This window comes from Pseudorasbora parva, chromosome 2 (genome assembly GCF_024679245.1).
Source record: "Pseudorasbora parva isolate DD20220531a chromosome 2, ASM2467924v1, whole genome shotgun sequence".
NCBI lineage: Eukaryota > Metazoa > Chordata > Actinopteri > Cypriniformes > Gobionidae > Pseudorasbora > Pseudorasbora parva.
In genome coordinates, this window is record NC_090173.1 from 5,231,797 (window position 1) to 5,255,505 (window position 23,709).

The window sequence follows — 23,709 nt, forward strand, 5'->3', positions numbered from 1 at the left end:
GTATGACTGTTTTGGTGACTTTGTGTGTGTGTTTTCATAAATGTTTGAAAACAATCAAAGAATGTTTCAAATGTGCTTGAACCTTTTAATACGAGTGGGGTTATGTCATAGGAATAGCAGTGACAAGTATAAGATCATGGAAATCAGTTTTTATTAAACAAAGATTGTATTTCACATACATTTGAGCTTTTTTTAAAATGTCTCTACAAGGGTATGGTGTTTAAAGATAAAGACAAGTTTAAGTTGTTTTCCTCTTTGACATATAGCTTTTTTGTTAAAAAAGTCAATGTTCAATCATTTAAAAAAAGTTTTTTTTCCAGAAATATAAAGTTATAGAGTAGGTTAAGGTATATGTATTAAACAAATCAATGAAAGAAAGTACGAATAATGTTATTTCACTTACACAAGTTTTCTTTAGAAAAAAACAATGTTTTCTTATGGAGCTCGGTGTCAAAGCGTCCTCTCTCTCCGATGACAGAAGCGGAATGAGCTGTGGGATCGTGTGTAAAGACACACCCCCAGTCTCCGCCCCTAACACTCCCATTGATCTGGTACAACGAATACAAGTAAAATAAAAAATAAAAGCAAAATAATATTAAGTAATTTTTACATTACATTTTAACGTTACATTTTTATTTAGTTAGACAAAACAATGTTTTCCTGTGGAGTTCAGTGCAAAAGCATCCTCTCTCTCCGATGGCTAAATCGTCAGTGAGAGCCGGTGGTACATGCAAAATCCCCCCCCAGTCTCCGCCCCATAACACTTCCCTTAGAGCAGAAGAAAACACCCAGTCTATACAGAGGAGAAGATTTAAATAATGGTAAACAATTAAAAACAAATAACACTTAAAATAATGGTCGTTTTTAGTTACAATTTTGATTTATCTTTAGTTATTCGTTCTTAACTCTTTCAACTCTAATTGTTTTAAGTCTCACACACACACACAAACACACACACACACACACACACACACACACACACACACACACACACACACACACACACACACACACACACACACAGATTTTAATTTTGGGAAAATAATTAAATTAAAGAACATTTGTAAAAAATAGTTATTAGCTTTAACAAAGTTTTTTTTTTTAACCATTTTTAGTTGATCAGCGAATTGATTATCCAGTCTTTGATACGATCATCCACTTCTTCCAATGGATTAAGTTATGCTCCATTGTTTGAGCATTGAGGTAAAACATTAAATTTAAAACAAATTTCAACTGTTAAAAAAGGATGTGCGGTGCTGGACACGTCTGTGGATTCCTGCCACTCTTCTTCACTCTGTCAATCAGTTGACACTTGATATCCTGTGCCATGTCTGTAATGCGGCGGGATACAGTCCCATCAGAGAGCGGCACTTGTTTCAGCTCAGCGGCCAGTTTATCTCCATGCATTACTCGACTCATAACTATTGCTGCTGGTTTGATTAAAGTTTTGCAAAATGCTCAAAATACTTTTTTTGTTAGTTTCTGATGAACTTCTGATCAACAGCTTGTCAGAAAGTTTTGAGAGGTATAGACCACTGATGTTTGTCCTCATGGGTGAGTTGTGTTAAAGGAGGACATCATTTATATCTTAAAGCAAACTGAGATTTTTTATAATCATGAACTTGATGGACATCTTCAGCCGTTGTGCCCCATCTCATCCTGTTTTTGCAGCACAGTAGATCATTACATTTGATTTCAGTTAGACTAAAGCAATTATTCCACTTTTTAAATGTGATGTAAATGTGTTCGTCTGACTGAAATGCTCCACTAACATACTTTGTTGTTGGTCTTTAAGGAAACTTACATCTCAGTGGAAAACAGAAGCTGAACCTGGTGCTGTGTGGATGTGATGAAACACTGAAGAACTCTTTATTTAAACTGATACAAGTAGAAAAGATGAATCCTTCACACCAGAACACAAGCAGTGAAGAGTGTGTGAGGAGAGACGTGGAGCTTCATGGTCGTCTGGTCAGTCTGGTGGATCTTCCAGCTCTCAGTCAGCTCTCAGAGGAGGAAGTGAAGCGTCAGACTCTCCGCTGTGTGTCTCTCTGTGATCCTGGAGTTCATGCTTTCCTCTTCATTGTTCCCATTGGGCCTGTGAGTGATGAACATAAAGCAGAAATGGAGAAGATCCAGAAGATATTTTATTCCACAGACCACTTCATACTGCTGTTCACAACAGAGCTCACTGATGTCGGATTTCCTTTAGAGTTTGTCAAATCCAGCCCAGAAACTCAGCGGTTAATCAGTCTCTGTGGAGGTCAGTACAGAGTGATGGGGTTAAAGGAACCTGAAAACTCAACACAGATCCCAGAACTGCTGGAGTATATAGAGAAGATGAAGACTGAACCATATTCACTCCAGATTTATGTGACAGCTCAAGAGAATAGAGTCAGACGTGAAACAGAGGAAAGACTGAGTGAAATGGAGAATAAAATCAAAGAGTTAGAACAGAAGATTCAGCTACATTGTAAGTCATGCAAATAAATGTTTAATTCATTAATTATTTAAATACATTATTCATATGATTTTCAATGTATAACAATATTATATATATATATATATATATATATATATATATAATATTTATATATTATATTTTTAGGTTCAGGGATAGAAAATGGATTAATGGCTTAAATATTTGATACCCACATGTGGGTGGGCATGAAACGCCCCTTTCCTCTGATTGGTCAGCCAAAGGCTGATGGGTAATGTGGGTGCAGATGCAAGATAATCTACATAATATTTCTGAAATAATCAGCTCATATTTCTCTAGCACGTTGGTTGTTGAATCCATGCCTATAGAGAAGAAAGCCCTTTCTAGTCCCTAACCAGTGTGATCTGAGTCACAGCATTAGTCTGTTTGATGAGAGAGTTTACTAAAGACTTTAAGAATCTGTCTAGAAGTAAAGGACTGTTATTCTGACCAGAAGTGTGGAAGACCTGAAAGAGGCACAGGTTAATCTAAGGTTGACCAATCAGAGGAAAGGGGCGTTTCATGCCCACACACATATGGTAATCAAATATTCAAGCCATTAATCCATTTTCTATCCCTGAACCTAAAAATATAAAATTAAGCAGAATTCGCGTTTATATATATATATATATATATATAAGGGGTGTAACGATACGCGTATTCGTATTGAACCGTTCCTCTCGTTTTTGGACTAATTAATTAGATTTGGAAAATAAAAAAGTGTGTGAAATATAATAATATGCGTTGAACAAGGTAGCCCAATAACCAAAACGACATAACAGGCAATGCCCCTGACACCGCCGAAGTGAAAGAGAAAAAAAACACCAAATATGTTTTAGGCTGCTCAGTCGGTGCTCTTACTCAGTAGGCTACGCGCTGAATGCTCGTGGCAAAATGGCTATTGCGTTTAACAAACCAGAAATAGAAGATCCTCCAATAACCAACAGGTCTGGTGTTTGGGTGAACTTTGGATTCTTTGTAAGTTATGATGGTGTTGGCAAGAGTGATGGATTAAAAAACAACGGTATGTCGCATTTGCTACATGATGGTCCAGCAGCGGGAATAATTAATAACATGTCAACTCATTTACGCCGACAACAAGACGATAATAAGGAGAAACAGCCACAAACTATCCCACAAACTATCCCCGCAGCATTTAGACAGACATTTCCAGCCATTTATAGCCGCGGATATGAGACCTAACGCCCGTTTCACACACTCCGTCTGCAGTGCGTGTGCGGTGCGTATTTTTTCCCGTACCCATGTTAACGGATGACAGCTTTCACACTGCACACGGATGCGGTCCGTCAGTCCGTTCCAGGAGCGTTGCGTCTGCAGCAGTGCACGGTTACCTGGCATTTAGGTAAAAAAAATGTGCCATAATGGAGAGCACTCGTACTTTCTTGGAGGTGAAAACAAAAAAAGTTATTTTTGACCTGCAGGATTTCTTTTAAAAGGGTGTAAAAACGAAAGAAAAGACGAGAGTCGGCTGTTTTTGAAACGACTATTGTAAGTTTCTAATTTAAAATGTTTGTGATTTAAGGCTATAAACTATGTTTAAATGTTTTGCCACTCGTGTGAGCTAAATCTAAAGTATATAAATATGAATAAATGAATGTAATAAAATGTTGTTTAAATGTAGTAGGCTACGTAACCTGACTTCTATTAAAGAGTAAACAAAGAGAATTGGAATTCTGACGAGGCATGTTCAGTAAAAACTTTTGGATTTTAAATAAAAAATAATTAATAAATGCTGTGTTTGTGGTGTGCAACAGCGGATCAGTTGCGGACTGCAAACGCAGCATATGTAAAGCCCTACAGGGTGTGGGGCTCCTGCAACACACACGCAACGCAACACACACCGCACACGCTAATGTAAAGAGCTAATGTCTTATTCCTGTAACTACATAGAAGATGGGTAAAATCATACAAAAAAAATCATACTTTGTTAGTTTTAATAAAAAAATAATAAAAAAGGTAATTTATCTGCCAATTTTTTCTTTTTGCTGTAAAACATACCGAACCTTACCGAACCGAACCGTGAATTGTGTGAACGTTACACCCCTAATATATATATATATCCTCTCATTCAGTTTAATACATTTGTCTATTATTTAATCCACTGATCGTAAAGGTTAATCAAGGAATCATTTGGTACACATATAGATTTATTTAGATAGATTCGTTAGACGTAGATGATTGATTGATTGACTTGATTGACCTTTTATTATCCCGAAGGAAATTTGTCTTGGACACATACAAAAACACTGTCTGCTGTATAAAAAAATAAATAATAATAAATACGTAAATAAATAAATGCATGAAAGTCACTTGTACACACGCACTTTACACACACGCACACAATATCTGCAATACATATACAAACTACAATCAAACAACCAACTGCACATTGCCCTTTAAACTACAGTTCTAAAATTTAAAATACATCTCAGAGGTAACCTTAATGCTTATTTAAGGCTATAATAGACAGGGGTACAAAGGAGCTCTTAAAGCGGTTGAGTCTGCACTTAGGGACTCTAAAGCGTCTTCCCGAGGGAAGTAGCTGGTACTCATGATGAAGGATATGAGTGGGGTCAGATATAATTTTTTGGGCCTGTCTGATAACTGTTTCATCATAGACGGCCTGAAGTGTGTGATGCTGCTCAACTCCCATGATTTTCATGGCTCTCAGTGTTAGCCGTGTAATCTGGGCTTTCAACTGTACACTGAGGTTGCCAAACCAAGCTGCGATGCCATATCTCATAATGCTCTCAATTACAGCATGGTAAAAAAGAAACAACACTTTCTGCTGAACACCAAAAACCCTGAGCCTACGAAGAAAATGTAATCGTTGTTGGACCCTAGTGCAGATACTTTCTATATGGACACTCCATGTCAGTTTACTGTCAATGAATATGCCCAAATATCTGTAAGAATCAACTTGGACTATATTCTGATCATTGATGACCATTAGTGAATGGTCACCAATGGATTTGGGGTCGAACACCATCTCCATTGTTTTCTTAATATTGATTGTAAGAGAGTGTTTGTCACACCACTGAACAAAATTCTGGATCTCATGTTTGTATGCTATTAAATCCGTTGCGTCTGATATTAAACTCAGGATAGCTGTGTCATCAGAGAATTTAATCATGTAGTTGTTAGCAGTCCTGCATGTACATTCATTAGTGTACAGTGTGAACAGGACTGGGGAACTAACACATCCTTGAGGGGCGCCAGTGCTGATGGTCATAGGTTCAGACAACGTCCCATTTATCCTGACCTGCTGACTACGATTGGTCAGAAATGAATGGTACCACCTAATAATGAATGGGTTGACACTCAACCGCTGCAGTGTCTGTAAGAGAACATGGGGCTGCAATGTATTAAAGGCTGAGGTAAAGTCCACAAACAGTAATCTAGCGTAGGCTCTAGGGTTCTCAAGATGTTTAGTCACTAGATGCACTATACTGTTGATCGCATCATCAGTGCCTCTCTGTCGTTTGTAAGCGAACTGGAAAGGATCTAACTGTGGGCCTACATCCATCTGTAATTTGCTCACAATGAGCTTTTCCATACACTTCATTACAACAGAAGTTAAAGCAATGGGTCTGAAATCATTATTCTCCAGTGGGTGGGATTTCTTAGGGACCGGTGTTATGATTGCCTTTTTCCATTGTGTGGGTACAGTGTGAGAGTGTAGGGACCTCTGGAAGATAGGACACCATGCAGGCGTCAGTTCATCTGCAAATGTTCTTAGTAGAAAAGCAGAAATGCCATCCGGGCCTGTTGCTTTATTTACATTGATTTGCTTAAAAACCTTATTGATGGATTTATTGTTGATCTCAAGCCTATCAGCATCATCAATAGCAACACTATCAAGCACCATGTCACATTCCGCTGAGACATTATGAATGTCAAACCTCCCATAAAAATAGTTCAATTCATTAGCTTTAGCCAGTTCATCCCCAACATGTAAATATTTCCTTGTGGGTTTCATGTTAGTAACGGTTTTCATTGAGTCCCATAATTGTTTTGAGTTCATTTTTTGGAGGTTTACCTCTATCGACTCCCTATGATGTTCCTTCGCTTCCCTGAGCCTCTGGTTCAACTCCCTTTGTACAGTTTTAAGTTGTAAATGATCTTTTGCCTTAAAATGCTAGTTTTTTCCTATTTATGCAGTCCTTCACCTCCTTTGTGATATATGGTTTGTTGTTGGGATATATTTTTATTTTACGTTTTGGGATAATAGTGTCTACACAGAATTTTATATAATCTGTGGTAGATTCTGTGGCATTGTCCAAGTTTGACTCCGTAGAGAAAATATCCCAGTCAGTGGATAAGAAACAACCTTTCAATGTTTCTATGCCGTCTTCTGACCATACATTAATGGATTTAACCAAGGGTTTACAGCTCTTTAGGGCTGTCTTGTATATAGGGATCAAATGGACAGTGTTATGGTCGGAATTTGACAGAGGTGGTTTAGCTATGGCTGTGTATGCATGTTTTAAATTACCATAGCATTTGTCCAAAGTTCTGTTCTTCCTGGTATTACATTTAATATACTGTTCAAAACCTGGCAATGCAATATTTAAATTACAATGATTAAAATCTCCCATGATGAGGACTGGGGCATTTGGGGTGCGCTGTAGTAGTTCATGAACACAGTCTGCCACCTGTGTCGCTGCTCTTGAGGCATTGCCGTTGGGGGGTACGTAAACAGAGCAGATAAGGATGTTACCAAACTCACGTGGTAGGTAGAATGGTCTAAGACTTACACATAACAGTTCTACATCCGAGTTACAAACTTTTTCCCGAACTGTGTGTTGTCTGCACCACTTGTCATTAATGTACAGGCAAAGCCCACCCCCTTTGGTTTTTCCCGATAGCTCACTCCTGTCGGAGCGAACGTGTGAGAACCCCTCAATTTCAATAAGACCATCAGGGATCTCTGGATGTAACCAAGTCTCGGTAAAAATCATAATACAGGACTCACGGTACTCGAAGCATTCCCTTGTTAGAATTCGTAGTTCATCCATCTTATTCCTCAGCGACCTTACATTGCTCAGGATCATAGATGGCAGTGGGGGTCGATTGCCTCTTTTCCGTAGCCGTTGTCGTACACCTCCTCTCCGGCCTCTCTTCCGTAGTCGCTGCCGACGTGGAGCTCTAATTACCTCCGGCAAGTTATTTATAAGCGATCGGGAAAGATCCGCCGTAAATCGGCAGAAGCGCAGGGACATGAGCACCTCCCTCGAATAAGTTAGCACCTGACTGCCATTGGTTTTGCAGGTGGAAAGTTCAAACAAGAGCACCATCGCCAACAGGAAAATTCCCAAGACACACGCCGCCATCCGATTCTTTGGCCTGATCGTCTCCGCCGTCTCCGCCACACAAATTGTATATAGAACATACAGTACTCAAGAAGGAGCCATATATAACTACCAACAAAACAAAAACAGCAGCACGAGTGCGTGTGTGTGTGTCCGAGTCGCCCGCAGTGCAGCGCCACCGGATCTCTGATTGCACGTGTTCTATGATGGATAGATGATAGATGATGGATAGATGGATAGATAATCCATTTCCGATCATATGTAATAAATTATTTTTTATATTATAAGTCATTTATTTTAGTTTATAACCACTATGTCCAAAGTGTGTGTGTGGCCTGGAAACCTCTACATTAGGGGAAAGAAATGGCCCTATAAAGATGGCAATATACTAAATCCTTGTACTTGCAGGCACATTTTTTGCTCCCCATGAGGAAACAAGCTAATAAATCATACAGAATGAGTGTGTGTGTGTGTGTGTGTGTGTGTGTGTGTGTGTGTGTGTGTGTGTGTGTGTGTGTGTGTGTGTGTGTGTGTGTGTGTGTGGAAAATGTAAAAATGTAGAAAGTTTTGTGTGATGAGTATAGTGTTAGAGGAGAATATACAGTTTTTACAGTATAAAAATCATTATGCCTATGTATACCCAGAAAGACAGTGAACCAGACATGTGAGTGTAAGTGTGTGTGTGTGTCTGTGTGTGTGTCTGTGTGTGTGTGTGTATATGTGGGAACATAGAGCACAATAGAGTATAAGGGTATGGATAAGACGGATGGAATCAGATACAGTATTTTACATTACAGTATGTATGCCATGTGATACTGTAAACAGATTACTATGGTAGAGGCTGCCACATTACTGTAACTCACACTTATAAAGCTCAGCTACTGTAGATTCAGTCATATGGCACAGTGAGAACATTTACTCCACCAAACTCTGCTCTATAGCACAGAACCTCATGGCTATTACAAACATTATGGATTCAATTACATAAGTTAGGTAATGTAAGCATATCTTCTTATGTGGCATCTGTAGCCTGTGTTACTGTAATTAATTCAGCAAGGATTTGAAACATGTATCTTGCATCGTTTGCTGTTGGATGAACTGAATCTTAAAAGTAATAAATTGAACGAAGATCATTCAGTTGTGTTTAGGTGATTAAACCAAATGTTCTAATTACATATTACAATAATCTTGTGTTTGAAACGATGATAATGAGGGCTGAAAATATGTGCAACTCATTGAAAACATGAGCTCAGGTTTTGACAGAATGACAAGCTGTGTTACAAATGTGATCAGTTTGGATTTTAGTACTAAAACAGCACCAAAGCGAATAAAAAAAAAAACTGTCATCAGAAAATATGAATCGTATAATCCTTTAATTAATCACAGTGTCGCTGGATGCTGGTAATTTAGATTGTAAGAGGAACTAGATTAAAAATGTTGAAGACAAACTTTAAGTTGGCTTAGAAGAGAGTTGATCAAAATGTTTGAAACAGACAGATAGACAGACAGACAGACAGACAGACAGACAGATATTTTGAAGAGATTCAAAATATCAAAATTTGAATTATGACATTAAGACACACATATTTGTTTTTTGTTTTTGTGAAATGTGGGGACACTACATATATATAGTGAATGTGAATGTGTAGATTCAGTAGATTCACACAAGCATCGAGAACCATCAAGGTGTGAACATCAAGACCGGACAAAGACATAGTGAGAGCTAGGAACTTAAATACAAACACTGATGACATACTAATGAGGGGGAACAGGTGACACAGATGATGAGACACAGCTGACAATACTTAATACACGCTGGGCCTGTGGCGGGAAAACGTCTCAGGTTACGTATGTAACCCTAGTTCCCTGAGGGAACGAGACGCTGCGTCGAAACGCTGTGAGAACGCCTCTGCGTTAATGCGTCGTGAAGCGCCTGTAGAACCATTCCATCGGAAAAAAGATCGATCGTCGGCGTGATGACGTCATCGACCGGAAGCTATAAAACGTCCGTGAAAACAAACAGGAACTAACTTCTGATAAAGCCTGAAGTAAGTGATCACGGACACGCCGGGAGTATGGCAGAGCGACGCAGCGTCTCGTTCCCTCAGGGAACTAGGGTTACATACGTAACCTGAGACGTTCCCTTTCGGGGAACTCGAGCTGCGTCGAAACGCTGTGAGAACGCTTATACCCACATCGCCATAGGACCAAGTGTCTCGTATGTGTGAAGCCGAAGCGCACACGGTTACGAGAGTACCTGTGCCCCAACTGTAGATGCCAGGTCTAGTTCATAGAACCTGACGAAGGTTAAAGGAGACGACCATCCGGCCGCGTTACAAATATCGTGGAGGGAAGCCCCCGACAAAAGTGCTTTTGAAGCAGCCATACCCCTGGTTGAATGCGCCCGGACAGCCAGTGGAGACTGCTGCCCGGCCGCCTCATAAGCAAGTGAGATGGCCTCGACCACCCACTTGCTCATCCTCTGCTTAGATACTGGGGCCCCTTTCTTAGGGGGCCCGAAACAGACAAACAGCTGATCAGTTTTCCTCCACAGGGCAGCTCTGTGGACATAAGTATCTAACGCCCTGACAGGGCACAGCAGATTCAATCTTTCCTGGTCTGACGTCGTGAAAGGAGGAGGACAGAACGCCTGAAGAGTGATGGGGCCCCGTGGGCTCGTAGGAACCTTGGGGACATAACCCGGCCTGGGATGCAGAAATGCTTTCACCATCCCAGGCGCAAACTCTAAACATGAGGGCCCTACAGACAGGGACTGAATATCTCCTATTCTCTTTAGAGATGAAATAGCCAACAAAAATACCGTCTTGAGGGTAAGGAACTTATCCGAAACCTCCTCCAAGGGTTCGAATGGAGGCTCGGACAAGCCCCGTAAAACAATGGCTAAGTCCCATGCTGGGACCCTCGAGTGCATCACCGGCCTCAACCTTAAAGTGCCACGGAGGAAACGTGTAATCAGAGGGTGTCTTCCCAAAGACACTCCACCGAAAGGGACGTGGAAGGCACCCAAGGCCGCCACGTACACCTTTATTGTGGAGGGGGTCAACCCTGCCGAGAACCTTGCCTGCAGAAACTCCAGCACTGTACCAACCGGGCAGTTAACTGGGTCCCACTGGCGTTCTCTGCACCATGCTGAGAAAAGTTTCCATTTCAGAGCGTACAGTTTCCTCGTGGACGGAGCTCTGGAGTGAAGGATGGTCTCTACGACCTCGGCCGAGAGACCTTCCTCTATGAGCCTAGCCCCCTCAGAGGCCAGGCCCACAGTTTCCACATCTCCGGGCGTGGGTGCAGGAATCTCCCGCCCGCCTGAGAGAGTAGATCCCTCCTGGTCGGAATCTCCATCGGAGAGCCTTCCAGGAGAGATATCAGGTCCGAGAACCATACTCGGGTCGGCCAGTACGGAGCCACTAGAAGTACCTGGGCCCCGTCCCGGCGTACCCTCTCCAGAACTCCTGGAAGCAGGACAATCGGGGGGAAGGCGTACAGAGGTAGCCTCGGCCACTCCTGTACCATGACCATGATGGGTCAGAGAAAACCACTGCGGGCAGTGGGAATTCTCCGCCGAAGCAAATAGGTCTATTTCCGCTTTCCCATAAACCTTCCATAGGAGCTCCACCACCTCTGGGTGGAGTCTCCATTCCCCGGGCCTCGGCCCCTGTCTCGACAGGCTGTCTGCTTCCTGATTTAGGACCCCGGGGATATATACTGCCCTGATTGACAGCAATTTCCCCTGGGCCCACAGGAGGATCCGATGTGCCAATTTGTCCAAAGGACGGGACCTCAGACCCCCCTGGTGATTTATGTAGGCGACCACCGACGTGTTGTCTGTCCTGACTAACACATGGTGGCCCCTGAGGTCGGGCAGGAACTGTTTCAATGCAAGAAACACTGCGAGCATCTCTAGCCGATTTATGTGCCAGTGCCGCTGATGTTCCTGCCATAGACCCTGGGACGAGCGACCACTCATGGTCGCCCCCCAGCCCGTGAGAGAGGCGTCTGTCGTTAGCGTTACGCGACGAACGTGAGCCCCCAACACGGGACCCTGAGATAAAAACCCCGGGTTTTTCCACATGACCAGAGCACGTAGGCATCGCCGCGTGACTTTGATCGTGCGGAGCGGATTTCCCCTCGGGGAGAACCCTTTCGTTTTGAGCCACCACTGCAGTGGCCTCATGTACAGTAGGCCAAAAGGTATCACGTTGGACGCTGCTGCCATGAGACCTAACAGTTTCTGGAACTGTTTCACAGTGACGGCCCGGCCTAGCTTCTGTTCTTTGACGGCTGCCAGGACCGATGCTATGCGTGTTGGCGATAATTGCGCCCGCATAATTACCGAATCCCAGTTCACACCTAGAAAAGTGGTTCTCTGAGCCGGAGAAAGCACACTCTTCTTGGCGTTCAGCCTCAACCCCAGCTTCGACATGTGGGCGAGAACAGCATCTCGATGCTGAACCGCCATCTGTTCTGTATTCGCTAGAATCAGCCAGTCGTCGATATAGTTCAGTATGCGGATGCCCTGTAGACGCAGCGGCGCCAGAGCTGCATCCACACACTTGGTGAACGTGCGGGGTGACAGTGCTAGACCGAAGGGAAGTACACGATATTGGTATGCCTCTCCCCCGAAGGCAAACCTCAGGAACTTCCTGTGATGTGGAAGGATGGAGACATGAAAATACGCATCTTTGAGGTCTATGGTGACAAACCAATCCTCCGATTTGACCTGCGCTACAATCTGTCTGAGTGTAAGCATCTTGAATTTGAGCTTGGCCACCGAGCGATTCAATAGCCGCAGATCTAATATCGGGCGTAAGCCCCCATCCTTCTTCGGCACGATGAAGTAACGGCTGTAAAAGCCAGACTCCCTGCTGGGAGGGGGAACCCTCTCTATAGCTCCTTTTTGCAGGAGTGTCTCTACTTCCTGTGCCATTACCAGAGCCTGCTCCGGGCCCACCTCTGTAGGTAGGACACCGCAGAAAGGAGGTGGCCGACTTCTGAACTGAATGGCGTACCCCTTTTCTATTATCTGCAGGACCCAATGAGATATATTTGATAGACGTTTCCACTCGTCTAGAAAATCTACTAAGGGAACCAGCCTCTCGAGGCTGGCCTCTGGTGTATTTTGAGCAACAAGCACAGTGCCCTGAAGCGGCGGACCGGCAGGGAACGACTGACTTGACTGCTCGGGGGCCCCCCGAAGGGGGTGCGGACCACCCTCGGGTGGCCCGCGGAGACCGACTGCGCCCCGGCATTGCGGCGGGGTTGGCAGCGCGGCCCCCCGAGGGTGCCGTAGGGAAGCGGGTACCGTTGGCAGGGGTAAACACCGCTTCCCTCCGGGGGGAACCACCCTCAGCGTCCTGGCGCTTCTGGCGTCAGGAACGCTTCGACGAGGCCTTCTTGGCGATCAGGACTGTCCGCAGATCAGCCCTGCCCCTCGAAGGCCTCGCCTGAGAGCGCCGCCCCTCGTCCCCGCGCTGAGGGGGAGCTCAAGCGGCGACGCTCTGCTTTTGTTGCGCCCTGTGAGCGGAGCTCGTACTCGGCTTGGGCTGCCTGATGTCAGCGGCAGCCCCAGGGACCTGGACCCGGAGAGGGAGAAACTGCTTTAGCGCCGCAGCTTGCTTCTTTGACTCCTGGAACCTCTCGGTGACAGTGTGTACTGCGTCACCGAAGAGGCCACCAGGAGACAGCGGCGCGTCGAGCAGGAAGCTTTTCTCCCTCTCCTTGATTTCAGTGGGGTTGAGCCATAAATGCCTCTCCGTAGCCACCAAGGCTGCCATAGAGCGGCCAACACATCTGGCCGTCTCCTTGGTGGCCCGGAGAGCAAGATCAGCTGATGTTCTGAGCTCATTTATAATATCTCCCCCCACTTCATCACGTCCATCTAAGTCCCTGAGCAGGTCAGCCTGATAAGCCTGCATTATAGCCATAGCCGGCGAGTACGCTTTGCCCACCAGTGCCGACGTTGTTTTTAATGGTCTGGTGGGCAAAGTCGGGGCCTTTAGGGACGATGCCGAGGAAGGCGAGAGATGGCTCGCGAGCGTCTCTTCTACCTTTGGCATCGCCCCATAACCGTAGTGCTTCAGCCCCATGATGTTGCTGTAGACCGAAGTCTGAGGGCTGAACACACGGTATGATGCCGGTCTCCTCCATGACTTTGCCACCTCTGTGTGCAAATCATGGAAGAACGGCAGGCCCCGTCGCTGAGGTTCTGAAGCGCGAGCGGGCAGGAATCTTTCATCTAATTTACTAGACTTTCTTCTTCCTGCCTCAGATCTTTCTATGGGCCAGTCAATATTTAGTCTGGCCACAGCTCGCGTTAAAACCTCAACGAGCTACTCACTCGCAGGGGACTGAAGTGGCGAATCTTCAGTCGCGATGCTCTCAACGTCCACCTCCTCGGAGCTGGATAGTTGGAGCACCGGCGACTCTCTCGGGGGGGAAGAAACCGCCATGCGTGCTTCCATGCCCCGAGAAGAGCCGCTGGATGGAGCAGGTGAGGGCAGAGATAAGGCAGCGCCCGTCTCTAACCCCTCTGCAACATCCAATTGTGATCCCCACGACTGCAGCCTTCGCTCCGCCTCGGCGGAAGCGGGACCAGAGCCGCGGGGAACACGAGCCGAGGCACCCTCCTCGAAGAGTGCCCGGCGGGAGCGCAGCGTTCTCAGTGGCATACGCTCACAGTGCTCGCAAGCAGCCCCCTCGAGGGCTGCCTGGGCATGCTGCGCTCCCAAGCAGGCTACACAAAGAGAGTGTGTATCCCCGCTCGTGATGTAGCGTGGGCAGGGATGAACACACCTCTTAAAGCTGCTTTCACTCGCCATTTTACTCTATCTATTTTATTTTCTCTTTGTTTGTTAATATATACTGCAATATTTAACAAAAGGGTGGAAAATCTCTGGATATAGACAGACAAAAACACCAAATAGACAGACAGGTTCACACAGATCGCTTGCTGAAGGCTCAGAAGCTAGTTCCTGTTTGTTTTCACGGACGTTTTATAGCTTCCGGTCGATGACGTCATCACGCCGACGATCGATCTTTTTTCCGATGGAATGGTTCTACAGGCGCTTCACGACGCATTAACGCAGAGGCGTTCTCACAGCGTTTCGACGCAGCTCGAGTTCCCCGAAAGGGAACTAGAAGGAACATGTGACAAAACTGAAACCAGGAAGAACATGAGGAATACACAACAGATGAAGACTAGACTGTGACAGCACTCACAACACCTTTTTTAACACACACACACACACACACACACACACACACACACACACACACACACACACACACACACACACACACACACACACACACACACACACACAAAAAAGATTTGTATATGTCTGTCATTTTAGTAATGCTTGACAGATAAAATGGAGACATGGAAAACAAGGTTTCTCAGTGTAGTGTTTTGATTGGCTAATTCAAGTTAGTAAGTAAAACAGTAAATAAATACTTATTTTATTGGGTGAACTCTATTTTCAGGTGCTGAAGTTGAAGCAGATGATCAGGAGGGTCTGAGGATTGTGCTGATCGGAAAGACAGAAAGTGGAAAGAGTGCAACAGGAAACACTATTCTGGGAAGAAATGAGTTTGTGAGTAAAACAAGGACAGATTCAGGGACGAATGTGTGTAAGAAGGCAGTTGGTAAAGTTGTTGGTCGATCAGTAGCTGTTGTTGATACTCCAGGACTCTTTGACACAACACTGACAAATGATCAAGTGGTGGAAGAAATAATGAAATGTGTTTCAATGTCAGCACCTGGACCTCATGTGTTCATCATTGTGTTGAGTTTGGGAAGATTCACAAAGGAAGAAACAGACACTGTAGATCTGATAAAGAAGATCTTTGGTCATAAAGCTGCTCAGTTCAGCATCGTTCTGTTCACTAGAGGAGACGATCTTGAGGATGAATCTATAGAGGATTATCTAGAGAGAAGTACCAATCAAGAACTGAAGAAACTGATCAGAGATTGTGGAAACAGATTCCTGGCTTTCAATAACAGAGAAAAACAAGACAAAACTCAAGTGATTCAACTGTTAAAGATGATAGAAGAGGTGAAGAATAGTAATCAGGGTCGATACTTCACTAACAGCATGTTTGAGGAGGCAGAGATGTCCATTAAAAAGAGGATGGAGGAAATAATGAAAGAGAGAGAAAGAGAAATTCAGAAAGAAGAGTTGCAGGCCAAATATATGAGAGATAAAAGGAAAGTATGATGGAGAGACACGAGGAGGAGAGAATTCAAATGGAGAAGGAGGAAAAGAAGAAAAACTCAGAGAAAAGACTCAAGAGGAAATTAAAAAGAGAAAAACAAGAAGAACTGGAGAAAATGAGAGAGAGAGAGAGAGAGAGAGAGAGAGAGAGAGAGAGAGAGAGAGAGAGAGAGAGAGAGAATGTGATGAAAAGAGACATGAAATGAAAATACATAAAAAGACTGGAGCAAGAGAGGAAAGAAGAAGATGACGGAAGATCTGGAAAATAAATGAGACAAAAAGATTAAGAGAAGATAAGAAGATGAGAAAAGAAAGAGAAGATACATCTTTGAAATTGGACATTGCGTTACCGTGGAAACGGGTCTCTAATTTCTCTTTAGTGGGCTCCTCCTCTCGTGGGCATGATGGGTTTCATATTACACAAATCATTTTAACTTTATAATCAAAACCTTTTCTAATCTTGACAAAGGTCAGTGACTGAAGGTTCTTTATTTGGTGACTGATTTGTGATAGAAGTGATATTTAGACAGAAATATATTAATTTCTTACAGAAGGTATAAACATGCATTGGGATGTGGAGGACACCTGGTGGACATTTACTTTACAGCATCTAAACAAAATCTCATGGGAACTTTAAATTTGGCACGACTTGGTTAGAAATATGCCTTTGATTTTGCAGTTATTTTAGAGTAAAAAACTATTTTGTAATATATATATATATTATATAAAATAAAAAATACTTTCCATAAAAATGCATTGGGATGTGGATGACACCTGGTGGACATTTTTTTTTACAGCTTTTTAAGTTTTCAGATGTGTTTTCTGTTTAAATTGAGGGTGCGTTCACACTTGTAGTTCGTTTGGTCCGGACCAAAAACAAAAACCAAACATATAGTCCTGGTCCGCTTAGCGTTCACACTGGAGTTTTAACAGCGAACCTAAAGTTACCGAACCAAAGGCATAGGGAGACGCTCACGACCTGATTGGTCGGCTTATATGAAGGAGGAGCTGCTTACCGAACATTCAAAACAACGCTGTGTGCGGATTACACGCCATCATTTTATGCGTGTACATTACATAATTTTTACCAACTGAGAACACATTTTTCAACTTTCAATATTAAATAAAAAATGAACGAAGGAAGGAAGGAATGAATAGGGGTAGATGGACCTAATTTAAATAGGCAACTGCTATGATTGGATCATTATTTTGGTGATTATTAAGTTTCTAGTATATTATATGTTTGGCATCAGTTCTTCTAACTCCAGTTGATGGAGTGTGTAGCGTTTCATTTCTTAAACAATCATAACACATCTAGGCCATAATCCAGAATGACAATATGAAGATTGATCAGCTCAGACTGTGAGAGAATGGTTATGGGGAGTATGAAGGATCATTTTCACACATGAACGGACATGAATCCAGATCTTAAAATGGGACTTTACAGAGTGATGGTCCAACACAACTTTATTTAGGACAGGCAGTTTATAGTCGACTCCAGCCCTTCCCAAAGACTTTCAGTGGGGTTAAAGTCAGGACTTTAAGGTCTTGATCATTGAGCCTTATGAAATCTACACACTGCATTCATTAGGGTTAAAAGAATTGTTTCCAAAACTTACAACATGCCAGAATCACATTACAGGTTTTTTTATTCACTTTGGTACTATTTTCACAAGCAAGGTGTACATTTTCAAAACTCATAGTACCAACACAACAGATCATCAAAACTTCAGTTTTTCAAACATTTCAGCATATTTTCCTCTCGTTCAGTTTAATACATTTGTCTATTATTTAATCCACTGATCGTAAAGGTTAATCAAGGAATCATTTGGTACACATATAGATTTATTTAGATATTGATTCGGTAGACGTAGATAATCCATTTCCGATCATATGTAATAAATTATTTTTTTATTATTACACGGCTCTGTGAAATACTTGATTCTGATTGGTCAATCGCGCATTCCAGCGGTATGTTATTTCCAGATAACACCCGCTCATCCGGGTACTGCGAGTTATCTTGACCGGTTCTACTTCTGTGCTTAACGCTGGCGCCATCTTGTGGCTTAAACAGCCGTGGGTTACAATGGAAGACTTCAAGGCAGGTTTCCTTTATAACGTTTTTAATATGGATATTTTTCTGACACAAACGCATCGATGGGAATCAGAAGGCTCTATTAACCCATCGGAGTCGTGTGGAGCACGTTATTTGATGGACAGCTGCATTTTTATGGACTTCCAAATTACAGACTCATTTTTCCCTAAACTTACAGTTTTGTGCATTTGTTTATAGACTAAATACAATAAAGAAATTATATATTTTACTTTTTGCCACATGTGCACTGCAAAACATGCTCTAATTTAGTATTTTTGTCTTGTTTCTAGTCTAAATATATCTAATAATTCTTAAATCAAGATGCATTTACTAGATCAGTTAAATGACATGCAATATTTTTTCTTGGTTTCTGGAAAATAAAATGAAACTGAATTGAATTTTTGCTTAAATATTAGATATTGTTTAATATCTATAAATTTCCATCTGTGTTCTATCCTATTTTTTTACGTTCTATGGTTCTATCTGTCAGGATTCTGTTCTTTGTCATGTCTTTTATTATGTAATTTGCCATTCATGTTCTTTTGTAGTTTTTGTCATGGTCTTTGTAGTTCTGCCTATATGTTAATCAGTTCCAAACTTCATGCCACCTGTTTCACAGTCAAGTTATGGACATGTCATATATTTAGAATGATTAACCCCTTGCCTGTCACCCCCCATTTTGGCAAGTGGTTCATTTTGACATAGCCCAAATAAAAGGGCTGGTGCTCGCAAGTCTTTATGGGTAGACACATAAGTAACACTTTTCTAGAAAGCCAACACTTAAGCGTTTAAAATTCAAGACTCAGAATTACTCAGACTGCTTTTAATATGAACATATATAGACTCAAACATTAAAACAAACAAAAAAAATATAATAAAATATTACGTGACTGTAGTATAACAACTTATAACCACAGCTAATGTAAAGCCACAAGTGTGATCATGCTTTATATAAAATATGAGGATGAAATCTCTAAAATCATGCATTTTTGAAGCATATTGTATGGCATGTCATGTGAGTGTTTAGCAAAGGCTAAGAGAAGATGCTAATCATTATGTTATTGGCCTGTAAAACACATATTTGCAATCTACTAACTAGTCGTGAACTCAATGAACGTTTCACACGTCTGTCATAAATGACTTAATCCTCATTATTCTTTTATAGTAATTCTTTTATTTATATTCAAGCATAATAACCTACTCAGGCATTCTGGAATGCCATCAATCCCACATTAATTCCAATTTACATTAAAACATATTATCTGATGTCTTTTTGGCAACAGACAAAAAAAAACCCATACTGTTGGTACGTTATGTGAAATAAAATATAGCCCCTGGTGTGACAGGTGCATTAGAGCCACAGTTAGCATCAAGCTACATAACAAAAAAAATAAAAGATTAATATTACACTTCAACTCCAAGCTCCCTTTAAACAGCCAGCGAGTGTTTTACACCCATGTTTACAGCAGAGAGAATATGGCAAGCCATTTTGACTTTCATTCATTCTCAGGATATGTATTTGTGATATCAACAATTCAATTTTCACTAGTTAAAATGTTCATTCTTGATATCAGAAATTATATTTCCACTAGTAACAATGGCAATTTTTGATATCAGAAATTACTTTTTCACTAGTAACGACAATAATTCTTGATATCAACAAATTCTTTTTCACTAGTTCAAATACAAATTTTTGATATCAAGAATTAAATTTCCACTAGTAAAAACTCTAATTCTAACTCTAAATCTAATTCATTTTAGATATCTGAAATTACACAAATACGAGTAGCAATTGAATTCTTGATATCAGAAATTTGCAGAGAAACGACTCTTCTTTCTTTCTTTATTTAGTTAATGAAACATAAAAAAGATAACCTATTATGGATTGATTTGTCCTTTTCTGTTAATTCTTTTAAAAAGTAATCCTGTTTATTTTTATTGGCCGCTGGGTCCTTCGGAGAATTAAAGGAAAAAATGAACAAGACATACATTTTTTTATTAATTTTACCATTGTCCTGAACATAACCTCATGTGGTTTTTCATCTTTATTTTTGTTTTCATTACACATTCGAATGCATCAAATGAAAATAAAACCAATATGAAAGATAATGTGTAGCTTAATGAGTCAGTTTGAACATTTGGTAGACGATTTTTATTTTTATATCGTAACTGTAAATTTTGTTGTATTAGCCTACATGGACACTTTCTCTTATGGGATAGCGTGATGATGAACCAAATTATTTACACTCTACCCAGTTCGGCTCTGATTTTCTTGACCATTGGGACCAATGTGTGCGTAAAATATGACATGATACACTGTACCTAATAATTACCTGCATTAGAATATTTTTATATAACATGTCCAGTTCTTGAAGTAGGCCTTGGACAAATTGAATGATACCCATTTTACGGACACTGGATCTGAAACACTCACTAACCCGTCTGAGTTGCTTTAGACATAATAGCCTATTTGGAAAAAGAATAATTATGCAACAGAAGCATCTCTGTTTTGGAGTGGGATAGATTTTCAAATGTGTTTGTGAACAGTGTGTTTGTGAAGTGCGTTAAAGTAAAGTGCATTAAAACTATAACACTGTCAATAACGGACTTGACAAGACCAGTGAGCCAGGCTGCTGAACGTGATGTTTAAATCATCATTAATAAAGGCAACATCACAATCACATCTTTTCTTGGCTTTTTGTTTTTGCTATAGCAAACATGTCTTATCATATTGCAGCAGCCAAAACAACAAAGAAATGGTCAGTATAGCCCAACTAAAGCAAATACTGCATGGTCACTATAATGTTAACATTTCAAGCTGTTTGCTAGTAATTATAAAAGAAAAAGAAAAAGAAAAAATGGCGGTCAGTTTCTGCAAATACAGTGAATTAAACTGAGTTTTAATTTTCTGCAATATCGCTGCCAGTATTTTACAGATAAATTAGATGTAAACATTTTTACAGTAAAAAACTGTCAAAACAACAGTAGCTAGCTTGTAGGTGAAGCTGCTGCCAGTTAATTAGGCTATTGTGTTGTTTTGGTTATTGTACTTTACCCTTTATGCTTTTGCTCGCAAAAACACGGATTAGTCGGTGTGGGGGAAAACAGTACATTCCCCACAAATGAATGGTGTTAACACAGTATAGCCTATTTAGAATCCTATTTGTCGCTTGACAGAGCAAAACACAGGTCCTTCTCAAAGAATTAGCATATTGTGATAAAGTTCATTATTTTCCATAATGTAATGATAAAAATTTAACTTTCATATATTTTAGATTCATTGCACACCAACTGAAATATTTCAGGTCTTTTATTGTTTTAATACTGATGATTTTGGCTTACAGCTCATGAAAACCCCAAATTCCTATCTCAAAAAATTTGCGTATCATGAAAAGGTTCTCTAAACGAGCTATTAACCTAATCATCTGAATCAACTAATTAACTCTAAACACCTGCAAAAGATTCCTGAGGCTTTTAAAAACTCCCAGCCTGGTTCATTACTCAAAACCGCAATCATGGGTAAGACTGCCGACCTGACTGCTGTCCAGAAGGCCATCATTGACACCCTCAAGCGAGAGGGTAAGACACAGAAAGACATTTCTGAACGAATAGGCTGTTCCCAGAGTGCTGTATCAAGGCACCTCAGTGGGAAGTCTGTGGGAAGGAAAAAGTGTGGCAAAAAACGAGAAGAGGTGACCGGACCCTGAGGAAGATTGTGGAGAAGGACCGATTCCAAACCTTGGGGGACCTGCGGAAGCAGTGGACTGAGTCTGGAGGAGAAACATCCAGAGCCGCCGTGCACAGGCGTGTGCAGGAAATGGGCTACAGGTGCCGCATTCCCCAGGTCAAGACACTTTTGGGCTACAGAGAAGCAGCACTGGACTGTTGCTCAGTGGTCCAAAGTACTTTTTTCGGATGAAAGCAAATTTTGCATGTCATTCGGAAATCAAGGGGCCAGAGTCTGGAGGAAGACTGGGGAGAAGGAAATGCCAAAATGCCTGAAGTCCAGTGTCAAGTCCCCACAGTCAGTGATGGTCTGGGGTGCCATGTCAGCTGCTGGTGTTGGTCCACTGTGTTTTATCAAGGGCAGGGTCAATGCAGCTCGCTATCAGGAGATTTTGGAGCACTTCATGCTTCCATCTGCTGAAAAGCTTTATGGAGATGAAGATTTGGTTTTTCAGCACGACCTGGCACCTGCTCACAGTGCCAAAACCACTGGAAAATGGTTTACTGACCATGGTATTAATGTGCTCAGTTGGCCTCCCAACTCTCCTGACCTGAACCCCATAGAGAATCTCTGGGATATTGTGAAGGGAACGTTGAGAGACGCAAGACCCAACACTCTGGATGAGCTTAACACCTCAGCAGAGCCACAGGCTGATCGCCTCCATGCCACGCCGCACTGAAGCAGTCATTTCTGCAAAAGGATTCCCGACCAAGTATTGAGCGCAGAACTGAACATAAATATCCTTCTAGAGGAGGTGGAGCAGGAAATATATATATATATATATATATTTTAACAGATTTAAAGGGCATCGTACAAACAAAGAGAAACAAAACATCTGGGAGGACTTTGCTACCAAATTAACAGCAACCAGGGGGGTTAAAAGATCAGGTAAAGAGGTCTGCAAGAAATGGCAGGATTTTGCAAGCCTGACAAAAAGGAAGAGGGCACTGCAGAGGAATGTCCAATACATGGCTGGTTTTCGTGCACGTTAGCAAGTCATTGACAGAATTTTTTGAGTTTATCTCTATTTTTCCCAGTCTTTGAAGTATATTTTCTACATTACTTATTGTATTCCTTTTTCTTTTTTGCTGTCATTTAATTCAGATGTGTATTTATATTTTTTTAGTTTATTACCTGCCCTCATAAAATAATAATAATAATAATAATAATTAAAAAAAAAACGTATAGTATTATCCCAATGCACTTGAATAAAGTTAAAGGTGTAATCTGCCGGTTGTCCTGTAGGTGACCTCATAACTCTCTCTTCTTACGATACACTCAGAGCTTTATGATTACTCCAGAGCACTCGATTATTTTTAAGTGCTACTTAAGTTACGATGCTTTTGGGAAACAGACCTTAATATTAAGATCACTCGTAGCCTACGATCGTTTTTTACGATCAATTTAGGCTTACTATGCTTTTGGGAAACGCACCCCTGGTGGGTACGCGCAACAGAAACATTTCTGTTTTGGAGTGGGATTATGAATTAAATTGAGTTTTAATTCTGTGCAATAATACTGCCAGCATTTTACAGATAAAATAGATGTACATTGTTTTACAGTAAAAAAAAAATGTCAAAACAACAGTAGCTATCTTGTAGGTGGAGCTGCTGCCAGGCTACTTTACCCTTTATGCCTTTCCTCAAAAGATGGATTAAAATGGACTTGAAAGAATGTGTCATCTTAAAATAAATAGGCTAAATTAAATGCTTTCTTCATTTTAAATGTAAAGCAAAATAGCCTATTTAATTGTGTCTGCAAACTTGACAAATATGTTTTAGTGATCAATGAGATTTTGCATATTTCTATTTACACTATTACTATATGAAAAGACCGTCAGTAAGCTA

General features: G+C 41.5%; 1 protein-coding gene and 1 pseudogene across 1 annotated transcript in view; both read left to right on the top strand.

The window, feature by feature from the left end:
* The window catches only part of LOC137048184 (uncharacterized), a 171,194-nt gene that overhangs the window by 15,324 nt on the left and 132,161 nt on the right, over positions 1-23,709 (top strand). The window lies entirely within an intron of this gene.
* Positions 1,897-16,246, top strand: LOC137089297 (GTPase IMAP family member 7-like; annotated as a pseudogene).